The sequence below is a fragment of the Nestor notabilis genome, unplaced genomic scaffold (assembly GCF_000696875.1).
Source record: "Nestor notabilis isolate BGI_N333 unplaced genomic scaffold, ASM69687v1 scaffold4134, whole genome shotgun sequence".
Taxonomy (NCBI): domain Eukaryota; kingdom Metazoa; phylum Chordata; class Aves; order Psittaciformes; family Psittacidae; genus Nestor; species Nestor notabilis.
Genome location: NW_009926759.1, coordinates 70,001 through 82,115, shown reverse-complemented (window position 1 = coordinate 82,115; position 12,115 = coordinate 70,001). Strand labels below are relative to the sequence as shown.

The 12,115-nt window shown below is 36.6% G+C and overlaps 1 protein-coding gene across 1 annotated transcript in view; it reads right to left on the bottom strand.

Moving 5' to 3' along the window:
- Positions 1 to 12,115, bottom strand: part of COBL (cordon-bleu WH2 repeat protein) — a 108,487-nt gene that overhangs the window by 68,237 nt on the left and 28,135 nt on the right. The window lies entirely within an intron of this gene.

Below are 12,115 nucleotides of genomic sequence, written 5' to 3'. Positions count from 1 at the left end.
GCTGAACTGCAAACTGTAACTTTTGGAAACTTCTAAAGGTCAGGGGGAACAAAGCTTATAGGCAGTATTAGTAAGTCTGGAGGCATGATAAGCACCTACTGCAGTTTAACAGTAGTATCGATGGGAACACTATTGCTGCTTGCTATTTAAAATATATGCTTCATCAGGACACATCGTTATGGTTATCCAAATGCAACTGCAGCTGTATTTAAATTACAAGCAATACACATTTCTGAAAGCAAGATTTGCTCGTAAATGAGAACACTGTATTAATCACATGCTGTCTGTGCCCTAGACTTGTCTATTTTATTATCAATATGCCTGATTTACTGGAGTCTTCTCTGCAGATTTATGTAAGAGAAACTCTGATGTAATCAATTTCCAATACGCATGATCAAGCATAATAATTCACAACCTACTGAAAACAACCATTTAACCCGGTTCAAAAGAAGCCCTGCACCAGGCACCACTCTGGATTTTAATAAGCCCAGATGAAAGAAGCAGCAGAAAATAATTAATTATTCCTTAATGTTAAAAATTACTTCAGTTCTCACTGAAAACTTAGTAAAACCACTGGAAAAATTTTCACTGATTTCAGACTAAGGTCTTCATACATTTTTATATCAATATACAGACAGAAATATATGCAGTCTTATAGCAGTAAATCTACAACAGGAAAGACTGGGAAGCATGATTGCTTAAAATGTGCATTTTTAATTCAGTTTTGACACTTACATTTAACATAATTAATTTTTTGAATCTGCTAATAAAGACCTAAGCTAAAACTTTTCCCTCAAAACCTGTGAGTCACCTTTTGCTATTTTTAATTAAGAGAAGCATCCATATTAAATTGAAGATTTTACTTTTTAATTAAGTTATGAGACAGTAGCTTCTCAGAAATGGCTTCTGTGAAATCACCAGATACCAATCCACCATGAGCTGGAGCAGCATACCAATTCTGGAAGCACAGGCTGATGACCATGGTTGATAATGCTGTTCTTAGCACAAGAGAGCATGCTACCGCACTTGCAAAATTCACTCATCAGGATATAAGGCTCTTGGGCAGAATTTGGTCCAAAACTACAGAATACATACTGGTAGGAAACTGAAGACCATCACAAATCCCATCACTTTCCAAATAAAAAGGGTAGTTCTTTGAACCCAAGTTCTCCAGTCTGGAAAGTGCTGGAAAATGCTTTGCATCGTTGTGGTGGATATGTGGATTACTGTAGGAGTGTAAGTTGCAGTGAATTTGATTTGTGACATGGCACAATAATTCCTTTCAACAAGTGCCAAGTGCAATCTTAGGTAAAAATAAAAACATGGGGCAGCAAGCTCAAAAAGACAATTCTTTTCATTTTAGAACTGTTGAGGAACTACTGATGAAGCATAAAAAACTAAAGAAAATAAAAATATAACAGTGCAAAAGTATTTCTGTAGTACATGTTCTTGACTGCTTGGTAAAGTTCAACAGTTTACAGATTCCTATGACAGCAACTGAAAGCAGACAGAAAACTGATTTGTGTCTTGTCCTGCATTTACTACATAACCATCACCGACTTCAAACTAACTGGACACCTCTGTTATCTTTTAGGTAGCACACTGCACATAAGACTTCATCTTGGAATAGTGTATTTAGCACACACAGGGCATGCTACTGCTCTTCTCTGATTGACTAGAGTCTTACTGAAGGATTAAAGCAGTATTTGCCACATCTTTTTCATTGCCAATTTTTCTGAGCTGAATAGCATCAATAGCTTCTTCTCCTTTTTAGCAAATGAAGAAAAAAGCTTGAAGGGGAAGGTGAGGTTTAAAAGATTAGGTCTAATCTTACAAAGAAATATAGTCTTTTCTTGGTCCTGTATCTTAGGCAGCAGAAAAAATAATGATGTCAGCTGTAAACCTACAAGGTTTAAGTCATTCCAGTGCACACTGTACCTGGTTCTGTAAAATAAAGTTTCTTTACTCCTAAAGAAATGACAGGGATCACAGGGTGAAATATAAAGTAGTTTCCTCTTCTCACAAACTTACAAAATGAATGAACAAGGTATGGTTTTGTGACATTTTTAATCTTTGATTTTCCTTGCTGGATAAAAAGGTTGAGAAATTTTGTGAAGATATATAGAGATGTATACAAATAACAAAAAACCACTAAGACTTCCCTCCCAGAATTACAAATACAGAGTACCAGTAAGAAGATAAGATATATCCAGTTTTAAATTAATATCCTTTTCAATTCTACCTCTAGGCCTTGTGGCTGAAGAGCTATCAGAATCCTTTTCCAGGCAACAGATCACTGTGGAGGAATAGAATGATAAACAACTAACCATTTTAAATCTGTTTTGTTTGGGTATTTTTAAGCTTGGATTTCCTAACAGAAGATACAGGAAAAAAATAAAATACATGACACTATAAATAGTTGTCATGTAGGACAACAGTTTATAATAAAAAGACTTTAATGAAAGAAAAAAAGCTAACCTAAAGCTTGGAAATTCATCTATGTTTTCTTTTCCAAGTCCAACCTTTATATCAAGCTCATTATATACTGAATGAGCATTTCAAGAATGCTCATGTTAAGACTTTTTCCCCAAACCAAAACTTGCTACGGCTTCCAGGGGAGTGGAATGAGGACAACTTCAAAGTAGTTTTGAAAGCCCCATCAGTCAGCAATGAGAGCTTTGTCTAAATGGAGGCAGACCTTCAAGCTTTCCACGTATCTAGTGCTTCCTAGTAGCTTTAACAAGAAAAAAAAAAACCCAACACATTGGACACAAACCACCAACACAAGTTGTTCTGGCATGACTCATCTTTTGTTGTAAACCTAATCTAGAGAGACAACGGCTTACCCAGCTTTAACAGTTTATGTTGTGTTAGATGCAGTGTAGCTTCTTTCCAAATCACTGGATTTTGCAAGCTTGATTTTCAGGCAGGTTAGCAAGGTAACTATTAAGAGCATACAATATTAATTAGGCAAACTTGCAGGGACCTGGTATGTACATGCCACTTATCCAAACTGTCTCTTATTTCTTGTTGGTTTAATTTGGTATCAATGCATTAATTTCAGTGGAACTACTCAAATTACAGCAGTGTAAGAGAGGAAAGCCAAGCTCAAGTGTTGCAGCCAATGTAGCTAGCTAAAAAAGTCAGCCCTTATCCTCTGTTTCATTTGAAAAACAGGTTAGCATGAATGTTCTGTTCAGAGTCAAAATCAGTTCCTACAATCTGTGTGTTTTGTAACTGTATTGTGAAAAAAAAAAAAAAAAGAAAAAGAAAAATCATGTCAGAAAAAGAAAATTCATGCCAATGAATTAAATAGCGAGCTTTCAAAAATGTCTCCTAACTTGTAAAATCGCAATCTGTGGCAGACCGCTAGGATAAGTGCACTTTCCTAGGAGTTCAAAAAACAACTAAGTACTGCATCCTAGAAAGATAAAAGAAATAGTTTCCTCTTTCTTCTCTTTGTAATTTTTTTATTAAGCCAAAGCAAACACAGCATAAACACAGATACACCAGCAAAGGTCAGCAGTCAAGTTAGACTCTAGCCGAGCAAGGGTCTTGAACATGTATTGACTCACAACCATGGACTTACGTCCATTTCAATTCCATAAAGTAGATGTTGGAAGGAGGCAATAATATGCATGCCTACATATAGTGCCATCAGGTTTCAGGGATCCATTGTTTCATGTTGTACTTGTCAGCTACCTTCCCCCTTCTCACTAAACTTCTGAAATCTAAGGAGTTTTCTTTCTTTTTTTTTTTTCTCTAAGGTACAACTGCTAAGCAGTTTATTTTTAGGATTTTTTCCTGCTAGTTCCTGAGGTTGAAATTTAGCTTCCAAAGACTTTTGGAATGGCAAAATGGCAAAGATGCAGAAATATGCAGAAGTATGAAGGCTCACAGTAAACTGGTGGTCTTTCAAAAGACAAAGAGAAGTCAACTTTCTACAAGACTACCAAAGTCCATAGCGTACTGCACTCAACACAAGCTAGATTGAGACCCTAAAGCAGAGGCCAGTCTGTGTTCCAAGGTCAACCTAGAATGCAATTCTAAAACATCTTTTGCAAACTGCTCCCTTTTCAGGTATGAATAGAAGCTCTGACATCTTATGGATACATCTGAAAATTTTAATGATAATAAAATAATGTAAGATTAATCTATTAAAAGTGTACTGCTGTGAGAATTCCATCTTACAAAAATAGATGTGTATAAAAATGGAAGTCAGCTGATGTTTGTTTTCAAAAGATATCCTTCATATATAACTCTCTTACCCAAAGCCCTGTTATTAGCATTTCCTTGATTTTCTGATGACACTAAGTGGCATTTAAAGGTCAGCAAGGACGAGACTGCAGCTTGCCTGTGAGAGTGATCTGACTTCCCGTTCCCTGTCCACACCGGTCAATAAAAATTTTTCAAAATGTCAAGTTCTTTTCTTGTGAGGTTGCTACAGCCAGGCCCTTCTTCCGCAGCTCTTTGCCAAAGCTCACATATTTGACTCCCAGTCTTGTTATGCAACTTCCTTCTCAGAAGTTTTTAAATCAAAAGTAGACAACTGAACTGTTTTTAAGCACTCAAAGTATCACATGTATCAGCAAAAAGGGGGTTCATTTTTTCCAAAAGAGAGACAAAACATACGAATAAAAGTGTTATAAAGGAAATTATGTTTGGTGGGTTTTTTTACCATGGGTAAATACAAAAGGTAAGATTTAGAGCAGGTGGACAAATCCATCTACTCAGTGACAGCAAGACTATTTATGCATGTTGGATATTTAAACTCCAAATGTCAAAACTTAATGCAGACTTCGATTGATTTGCTGAATGACACCACCACAATTGATTACAACTGGCCATTTGAAACACCAGACAGTTTATGTCAGACCTACTACAGAAACTGGAAGTCAGAAGCTGCTTTCCTTGACACGATTCCGAAATGCTTTATACTAGAACTAAATTTGACAACATCGAAACTGAGTTAATCCAAGCCCCTGCTTCCAAACCAAAGCATAATACTGTGGCCCTAAGGTTGCTTGGAGACATAGTTTAAATAAAGAAAACCCAACAAAATCTAACTACTCAGATTTTCCTTTCTAATCAGCTACACTGAATACAGTTTGGGTTTTGTACTCCCTGAAGCACTTGTGATTCTGGTATTTGCATACAGTCTGCAGAAGAGCTCCTGCTGTGAACTAAAAAAAATAAATATGCATTTTTATGCAACTTATTTATGTTGCTTTATTTTCTAATTGCATTTTGCCATTGAAATGGTCCGGTCACCCATCACAATATTAAAAGAGAAACAACTATTTCATTTCCACAACAGTAACTCATACGGGCAGTACCATGATGATTTTATATGTCTGGCAAGTAGGCTTTCAAGGTTTTACTGTAGAAGTTTTGAGTCATACTTTTAAGTTTGTACAACTATGGTGCTATCTTACAGTTGCATGAGTCTATTATAGCATCTAGCTAGCAATTCCAGATCTTGTGGTTGGGACCCATTTGGTGGACACCAGACATTACACAGAATTAGAAATGCCTGAGAATGTTCCCTCTCCTGTGCACCTGTCAGTTCTCCCGCACCATAGCTGACCACATTCCTCTCGTTTTAATACAAAGTTTGCCGAACAGAAATCCTAGCAGTGCCAGCTGCAAGGAGGTCACCTCCTTTACAAAGTCATCTATGTTACTTCCCAGCACTGAAGTAGCATGACCAATCTGTCATCGCAGAGGTTACTAAGACCTTCCTATGACGCAGGTCCACACCATCTACAATTATGCTGGTTTACCGCTTAACTATCCTTATCATTACGTTTTTTCTCCTTGTACCTTCATTTCCCTTCCTAGAAGTTTATCTGATTACTTCTTGTCCTTACTTAGGTAAGGTCACATGATGTAAAGCATCTCTACAGCTAGGAGCATGACTTTGGTTTCCACCTCCAACTGATTTATGTTCACTTTGCAACTCTTGTGGGTGTGCAATGTCTTTTGCAGTAGAAGCTGAAAGAACAACCACCCAAGGGAGGGAACTAGGAAGGTAGAAGCCTCCAGGAAAGAAGCTTTCTGAGCAGACCAGACTGCTTCAATTCACTGTTTGTGAATTTCTAAGCAGGGAACAAGTGTGGGTATTAAGCCCTGTGCACTGCACTGAGGACAGTGCACAAAAGGGTGCCCAACCAGAGAGAGCTTCCAAGAACCTGCTTTAGTATTTCTCATATTTCTTGTATGTGAAGCAATATTCAGAAGTCCTTTTCCATTTGAGAATCAGATGGATACTGAATGAATATGGCAAAAATCACAAGTAAGTTGACTGCTTTTTTTATGAACAAATATTCTACTTTGATATTTATGAATATAGCTTTTTACTAAAATCATTTGTAGGTTAGAAAACATGGATTGGGAATACATGCATTCCAGCTAAGTATGAACATGTCTGTAAATTCTTGCAAATTTATAAATTTAGGAAGTAAAGCCAAGCCTAAGTGCTAATATCAGTAACACCTACTACTACCACCTCCCTCAGTGATCAGCCAATCTGAGATCACAAGTTTACTGTGAATTCTCCAAAGTGAATAAACTACCATCGCACATCTAAAGCAGTGGGATACAGATCTATGAAATCAACAGTGTGTATATACATATATATGTATACATGTATATATAATACACTCAAGTAACTCAGAGATTGTCAAATCATTTATACTTTTTCAAGATTTTATGATAAATTTGATTCCTCAATGCTGCGAGAATAGAAACTTCTAAATCACCTCTGGTGATTTAAAATTCAATGTATTTCCTTCCAATAATTTCTCCTGTTTTCATGTTTTGCTCTTCACATTTTCCCAAGTCGCACTACTCTTCACGCTTAACAAAACCTTTGTTGATTGCTGCTACCCCAAATCGCTCATTTCAAGCTGAAGAAGTCTCCCTGGTAGAATGAAGGTGACAGTCATAGTATCAAGGGAAATGGATGCAATGTTTTTTTTTTCCATTGCAGCAATACATAGAGAAAGGGCAAGAGACACTAACTTGATTTACATTTAAGTGACAGTCTGTTCCAAATAAATTCATAGTTTTAAAAAAAAGTAGTATCACCAGTAGAATTAACAAAAATAACCTTTCTTGACCGGAGAAGATAGACACTCCCTTTCTAAATGGTGGGATTCTATGATTCTCTGACAGAGGGAAAGAAGGCAGAGCCATATCTCAACAACTCGGAATACTGCCTGGTGCTAAAGAGAAGATGAAAGTGTATAAATCAGTGTTTGGAAGGCACACATAAATCATTTGTGTCTTCCCCTATCAATCTGGTCACTGATGTCATTGCAGTAACCATCAAGCACATATCCTGTGAATCTTGTGAATCAGAGCTGAGCAACTTATTAAGAAGAGAAACTTACCTTTGATTCAGAGCTGTCAGCATTGACAAGTCAGTCTCAACTCAATGCAGTGAAAATACACTTATTACAAATCTTTCTAATGCATAATTTGTTTAATTTCTGTCACTGTGTGTCCTATAAAGGATGAAAAATTGTTTTGGTGAAACCTGAAGCTATTTAGCCACAAACAAAAGAAACTTGGGTTGCTGACCATTCTTTTCTGAACGAATGTCAGAGGCAAAGCAAGTAGCCATATGTTCAAAAAAAGAAAACTTCAGCTCATAACCACACAAGGCAGTATATTTTTCACTCAATATTCTGCTTTCCACCAGATTCCCTATTTCCCTATATGTAAACCCCAGTGAGAAAAACTCCTCATTAACATGCAGAAAACATTTCTGCATCAGATATTTTAAAGCTACTTTTTAGTTTAATGCCAACATTGCTGTCCATCACTTGGGTGGGAGGTACCAGTGCAGGCTGCAGACACAATCTAAAGTGAATTCCACAGTCAAGCTACACCACGGATGACACAGTCTGGGATGACGGCAGATGCTTAGTATAAGGTTTGTTTGCATTTCACACAAGCGTAAAATGATTTATCTTGACTTTCAGAGTGTGTGGACAACTCTGTGCCTCATTTGTTAGAATGCTGTCTTTTTGTTTTAAGTATCATTTTGGAAAATACCAGAATCAATTTTTATATAAAATTTATAAAGACAAGGGCTATCTATTAAAGATTAAATGTCCCATCAAATGGGGACAGAAGACAGCCTTGTAATGAGAGACAAGAAGGGAGTTTGTTGACCTATAAAAGGGAATGAGAAAAAACGTGGAAAACACTACAAGTCTCTTTTCGATATTTGTCAAAGTGGTACAAAAGCAGATGCAAAATAAGTAGGAAAGAACACAGGAAGAAGTGAGGAGAGAAACAAAAACACAGTAATTATGGTGAAAAATGAAGTGAGTATGATCACCAGATTTGATCAGAGTGGGAGTCCTTGCAGAAATTCAAAGACAAAAATCTGGAAAAGGAGAGTAGCAAAACAAAAAGCAGATGACTTCAGTGAATGTGATGGCAAGAGTACTGGCACATATCCTGGGGAAGGAACAATGAACTAAAGAGACTGTCCAGGACAGAAACTATATTCTGCAATAAAACTCAACAGTTGCTCATTAAGATGAGACAAGAAAGATGGCAAAGAAGACAGTGGGGGAAGAGTCACATGAACAGAACTCAAACTGGTAAAGATTTAGTACTGAAAGCGGATTAATATATAGATTTGTGAATGTGTAATAAATATTTCTGTGGTATGGATTTAATGCATCCTAAGCTATGGAATGAGGCAGAATGCAAGAAAATAACCAAAGAAGCATTTTAAAACCTAACAAAAAAATTGTCTAAAAGCCAATGACAGACCCTAGTGGAAAAATGCACTTTAAAGAAACCTGAAGAAGAAAGAATTACAGAGGAAAAATCACATGTACTTCAAAATTCAATTCAAACCCAGTACAGAAAGACAGGAATATATCAAGCCAGAAGGAAAACAAAGAACATTTGAAAAAAAGAAACATTTGACCATTTGAAGAAAGAAAGAACATTTGAAAAGAGGCTATTTATACTTGGCCTTGGAAGGCCATTAGCAGATCCAGTGAGAGCAATCTTGGAAGAGTGAGGATGGAAAAAGGCAAATTTCTGTAAGCCTAAAAAGGCTGGCTTCTCCTTTCACTTACACTTCTGCACTATGGGAAACAGATTAACCCAATCACATAGTGCTGAATAACCAAGCTAGAAATTAAAATCTGTTGTTATTAATGGTCTGGCAACAGACTTCAGGAAACAGGGAGTTCAAAAGTTCAAAGACCAACAACAGCAAAAAAGATATTTTTGTAATTTCCACTGGTGTTAAGCATTCATCAACCATAAATAACCACAAAAAGGACCAGAGGTCTTGAGCAAAATTAATTCATCATTGCAATAAGTGTTTATTTGCCCTAGGTTTACTAATTCTTTCAAATCAATTAGCTAATGTGTTTGGTTCATGGAAGACAGGATTTGTTATATTTGTAATATATGTCTTTCCGAAATTCAAAATATTTTGAAAAACTACTAACAAGAACTTCTTGTGCAACAAATTCTTTTAACATGTAGGAACTATCAAACCACTAGAACTGATCATCTTCAGTGTATTTTCATTGTAGGTATGCCAATGTATACTGGAGGAGGAGGAGATGGAAACTTTGCATAAAACATACAGCTTTAAAAATATCTGCTTTAAATGTCTGTACAGCCAATTTTTATGGGGATCAGAATTATGAATGGATAGTTTCCAGGCATGAATTTTTTGGGTGTATATTTGTTTGGTTTTGAAGAAATTTTCTGGTTTTTATTAAAATTATTTTTATTCCAGTTAAAGTGTTTTTCCATTTTAATTAAAACAATGTCCTTAGGCAAGTTTTCCAGAGAAAAGAAACATTAATTATTAATTCCGATAGTCTTTCAGTGTCTGCTGAAATTCTGACACATATGACTTTCAGCCTCTGAAAAATCTCTACTTATTAGAGCTGTTGACGAATGGAGAAAATCTATACTGAAAATCAAAGGCAAATTTTCACCAAGATCTGCAGAACTGCTCTAAAGTCAAAGGAGTTGCTCTGATTTTAAGCAAGCTCAGGGAACTGAGTTCTAGCTCCAATCCCTATAATCCGATTCTGACACAAATACTTTGTTAATTTAGAATGAAGTTGTGCAACTACTTTTCCCTTTGAAGTCTATGGTAACTGTAGGTGTTTAGCTAGAGGGAGACAAATAAAAACATCCAACTGTCAAAGCAAATTTTCAAAAAGGAAGCTTTACACTTTTTAATGATAATATACTGCCAAAGATATGATTGAAAAACAATGCAAGCTCTGAAGAATTTAAAACTTAAATTAGAAGAACAAATCAGCTTTTGAACTCTTAAATTAGTGCAAATGTTAACACATACTAATTACAGAGTCACTAAGAGGATTCTAGCAACATGAATCAGAAGTCAACAACCAGGGATTTTACTGTGTCAATTAGCTCTTTCATATGTGCACATGTGTGTGTATATAACCTGCGCAGCTACATGTAGCTACATACAAACACAGGTACATATGCACACACAGAATTTATTAGTTCAATTAGCTCTTTCAGATGGCTGTATGTACACATACTTACACACGCTGAGTACAATAGGCTGAGCCTGAAACCATAAGGGGTAGCCTAAGCAAGCCCCCAAACTGTATCTGCAGCTTTCATGCTGAGAATTTCTGGCTGCAAATAAACGCACTGGAGCAGACTAACCCCTTAAGAAGATACGACAGCTTGTTGCAGAAGAGAAAAAAAAAACTAAAAAAGACGAACTCACACACATTGTGCTCACAGCTTGATGCTCAGATATTAATGCCAATAAACCATTTTGGATTACAACAGCTGAATATTTAGTCCCAGATCAGCATCAGTGGTCAGAAGTACAAGGGTGAAGAGAAGGTCTCAGGAGGACAGGGTATAAGAGTACAGGGGTGAAGAAAAGGTTTAAAGACAACACTCTCCAGCTGGACAATGGATAGAGCACATCCAGGTGTTGTACACATCCATCTTCTATTTCATAATACCTACAGATCAATACCTACAGAAACGAAGCTTGTTCCATTAAAGGAGATGAACAATTTGGATAAAAAAATACATATGCTTCTACTCTGAAGAAGTCAAAAGGAAATTACTTTCAGGATCTCAATCTTGCAAGAGCACGAAATTCAGATCCAAGCTTCTTCTCTATCCTGGAGGATTCTTCAAAGGCTATCCTCTTAGAAGAATAATCAATATCCTGAACATGCTGGCAAAAATAATGGAAGTTCAATAACTGGGCAAAGAACAGGTTAGAATCATAGAATAGTTAGGGTTGGAAAGGACCTTAAGATCATCTAGTTCTAACCCCCCTGCCATGGGCAGGGACACCTCGCACTAAACCATGTCACCAAAGGCTCTGTCCAACCTGGCCTTGAACACTGCCAGGGTTGGAGCATTCACAACTTCCTTGGGCAACCTATTCCAGTGCCTCACTGTGAAGAACTTCTTCCTTATATCTAATCTAAACTTCCCCTGTTTAAGTTTGAACCCGTTACCCCTTGTCCTATTGCTACAGTCCCTAACGAAGAGTCCCTCCCCAGCATCCCTGTAGGCCCCCTTCAGATACTGGAAAGCTGCTATGAGGTCTAAGGTCTATGAGGTTAAGAATAAAGAAGAGACCCCTTTGAATTTTCTTAAATTATATTCAAACATTACTTCAAGCATCCTTGGCCTTCTATTTTTTTCCTATTGTGAGCACTCATTATTATCATTTTAACTCCAACTTCGTCTAGGCTACCCCACCTTCTAAATAAAAATTTAGTGAAAATACAGGATACTGCAAAGTGACTGGAAGTACAGCTGTGCCAGAGCCCAAGTTGCTTCAGCCTTTTCACACTTAATATGCACATATATATATATAAAAAATTCATATTTTTATCCTCCTTTGCAGTATACTACAGTCAGCTAAGTTTCTCCAAGTCTAAAAATTCAGTATTATATCCTTAGAACACCAGAGCCTAACTTATAAAATGTTTGCTATTCCTAAGAAATTAATTTTCCCACTGCGTATAGCCTTGTTTTCTTTGTGAATTAAGTGTGAAATACTTAAAAAAAAAAACAAACAAACAAAAAAAACCCCACAGCTCTC